This window comes from Rhagoletis pomonella, unplaced genomic scaffold (genome assembly GCF_013731165.1).
Source record: "Rhagoletis pomonella isolate Grant_MI unplaced genomic scaffold, Rhpom_1.0 Rhpom_scaffold_00002, whole genome shotgun sequence".
Taxonomy (NCBI): domain Eukaryota; kingdom Metazoa; phylum Arthropoda; class Insecta; order Diptera; family Tephritidae; genus Rhagoletis; species Rhagoletis pomonella.
The window spans coordinates 10,757,612-10,761,449 of NW_023458556.1; positions in this window are offsets into that span (position 1 = coordinate 10,757,612).

The window sequence follows — 3,838 nt, forward strand, 5'->3', positions numbered from 1 at the left end:
TATGGAAGAAAATACGTAGAGCTGTATATGCGATTTCTATTATTTGGCAAGGAAAAAGTGAGACAGCAGGCTGTGAAATATCAGATGTCAAAGCTCCTTGGACACTACTTTTCAGATGTGTGTGCTACAAACATTCATTCATTTATGTATATGAAAGGATCAACTCAATTTAAAAGCTCAACGAATATACCTACATATAGACATATTCATTTAAGTAACCTCTAAGAGTCGTAGTAGGTGGGCCGAGAGCTACTACATATTTAGCAAGCACGAAAATATTTGTTTAAGCTGTTAATCTAAGCAATATCAGAAGAGCTAAAGAGTCAGATCCATACTCTTTGCAATATGTGTAAGTACTTATGTACATATGTACTTATCTCTGTATTAATGTATGTATGTACTTTGGTAATACGGTTGCTTAGAGCGTAATAGTAAATATATGTTTAAAATTACCCGGCAGGGAGATCCCGCACAAAAGAAATTCTCTAAAACCAGATAAATATGTACATTCGTATATGGACTAAGAAGCTCCATAGAATTATTTTTACGTTCGGTATTGAAATTGATTGAGTGTTAACATTACAACGACCCACAAGAAGTATTTTATAAAAAAAAGGTCAAAATTTAGATTTACCAACTTTGCTTAAAGTCCAGTTAAACATACTATTCCTGAAGCTAAATAACCGATCTATTGAAAGGTAGCCATGAAAACTTCCCCTCCCCTTTCCGTGTCGACTTGCCAGCAGTCAATGTTTTGATCGCTTTTTTTTATTCCCGACGAAATGAAATGAATTGCTTTTAAAATGGCCTTCTTTTAGAAAATTAAAATTTCATTTTCCATTTTAATAATTTTTATACAAGTTTTTGAAATATTGGTATTTTTATTTGCTTTCCAAGGTTTATTTCCTTTAAATATTTATAACTACATTTATTGTTGAGAAGTTAAAGCAGAAATAATGAGCCCCAAGTACCCCATATATAATACTCTCTACGCAGCTTTGACGAGAACGTTTGTGTCCTTAGCGCACTTTACCGCATCTTTTTCCTTATATTTTTAGGTTAATCTGGAAATTAACTACAATTCGCAATTATTCGCAAACAAGAGCCAAACTGAATGAACGAAGAACATATCCGGACTCGTCGGTCTAAATATGGGCAAATCCGAGAAATGGTCAACCAAAAATAAAAATAAAATCCACGTAATTCGTATTTTCATATTTTTGTGTCAAAAACTTTATAGCAAATATTTTACGAATCTGATCCTAAGACCGGTTTGACCGGTTTTCCTACGCAAATACTCCTCTTGTTCACCAGTAATCAGGTACATCAGTCTGATGTTGTTTTACTTTCTTGTTACAGTTAAATTAAAGTTTTAGTTCTCCTACCCTCGTTTCTTCGCGTGTTGATTTCGTCTCTTATAGTAACTGATGTTGCAAAATTTTTAAAGTGTTCGGTTTAGCTGACGCGACTTAACAAAGTTTGCGTAATCTTCGCTAACTAAATGTTTATTTTTTTAGTTTTTTTACTGTAATTTCTTGTATGATATTTATGTTGTACTGTTTTTTTCCAATCACTATTATTCAAGTCTCACCAAATCATTTTGCATGCAGATGAGTGGTGGGTTGTGTTATCTAAATTTGATCAAGATCAGATGACATTTACAATTTTCGCACACAAGGGTTAAGAAATTTAAAGTTTTCTTTTCCTGAGCTCGGAGCTTCTTTACTAATTTCGCCCACAATCAAGACTGGGGCGCAGGCAGCTCTTCTGCAGTGGAGAGGCTGACTTTACTACTACGCATAATGAACTATTCTCATTATTACCTAAACTGCAAGGAATTCTTTGATGAGGCTTGATGGGCAAAGGATTCCTGGCAGAGTTATATCTTGCGAAATAATTTAATAGCAGCATATGCACGAGTTTTTTACTCGTATGCTACTAAAGTCAACCTCCTTCGACTCTTCCGCAGAAATCCCAAACGAACTACTTAAATTTACTTGGCATTGGGAGTTGTTTAGTCGATAGAGTTAATGTAGATATGTATACCTTATCGTGCGATGATAACAAAACTTTGTACTCTTCATATACATACATGTGTATGTATTAGTGAATGTAGTTTATATAAATATATGTATGCATATGTTGTTGGTGGTCATCCTGCAAACTTATTGACTCACATTTAGATTAACAACTTTTTGCGATACTTTTTAGCATGACATTGATAAATGACCGCTTATTTGATAATGTTGATAACAAATTTCATTGCACTCATTCTGTCTAAGTAAAAATTCCATTCAAAATAATTAAATGCAACAACAATGAAATAACAGTTACCAAAGTACTTATAGACTCCAAATGGCAGAATAGAAGCACCAAGCGTGAAAGCGTGCCTTTTCTCACGTGAGCCATAGACCCTAGCAGCTTTTAACTTATCGCCAAAAGTCTGCGAATGAATGAAACATTTGTTTATCTAAATCGCAACCAACGCAAGGTGAACCATTTCAAAAATTTCACAGAAAATTTCGTAAACAATACAGGCGACGTCGTATGACGTCCAATCGCCAACGTCATAGCCATATTCCATTTTACTAAACGCGCTCATATGATCTCTGTTGGTTGGTCTCGTGGCCGCATTTGCCCCCAAAACATCTACGAGTTTTGTTATTGTGTTAATACTTACGTAAATATTTACTTTTGTGAATATTAATGTACCTATGTACATTGGACTGCATCACCAAAAAAAGTTGCGGTTTTTCCGCCGGGATAACAAGATTTATTTTATTCTAAGACGTCCACCAAAATATTTCGAAAAAATATTAAGATTTAAGCAAGCTGGACCGATTTGCAAATACCTCGAAAAATAAAGCTTTTTATGACTAAAAATAGTTTCTTAAAGAACTTTTTGAAAAAGGTCCCCTCAGATGACAAAACAGATTAGGCTTAGAAAATCTGCATAAAAACATTTCAAAATCTTTTCAACGGAATCTTAATCAGGGCTGCCAACTTGGCTCAAACCGTGCCATTTTTGGCCCTATTTTACATCAAATGGCACTTAATTTTTCAATTTGACACAAAGTGCCAAAATGGCACTTTTGAAAAATAGTTATTTTTCTCAACTAAACTTTTCTAATTTCTAAAGATTATTCAACTGGTTTATCTAATTTTGGCATTGCACTTTTGTTTTTGAAATGTACTTCTTATTTTATTGCTAAATGGGAAGAATTAACAGGGATGGCACCTTTTTTGGCGCTTTTACTTTTCTATTTGGCACATTTTGGCACTTTTTTATCACAAAAATGGCACTTCAAAGCTAAGGATAGTTGGCAGCCCTGATCGTAATAATGAGATTTTTGAAAGAATGATTTACGAAAAACTTAAATAACTGGTCCAAAAAACAACACGCTTTAAGCTTAAAAAATTTACATAAAAATATTTAAAAAAAATAAAAAAAAATTTTGAACGGAATCGTAATAATGAGATTTTTGATGCGGTTTTTTAAATTTTTTCAAAGATTGGTATAAGAAAAACTTGAAGAACGGAACCTAAACTCTTCCGATTTAGACTTGTGAGGTATCGTTGGAAAGGTATTTTCTCACCCTTTTTATTTATTTGCTAATAAACTCATTCAAAGGATGAAAGAGAAAGGTAGGATGAACGAACATCATTCAAAGTTGAATTAAGATGTGTTACCAAAAGAAAAGAAAAAATTGGGACACTGATGACTTTTTTTGCACATAAATAAAAATGTGGGAAGTGGGAAAATACCTTTCTACTGAGACCACATAAGTCTAAATCAGAATAGGTTTGAGAGAATTTTTTCGAAAAACATCACTAGGAA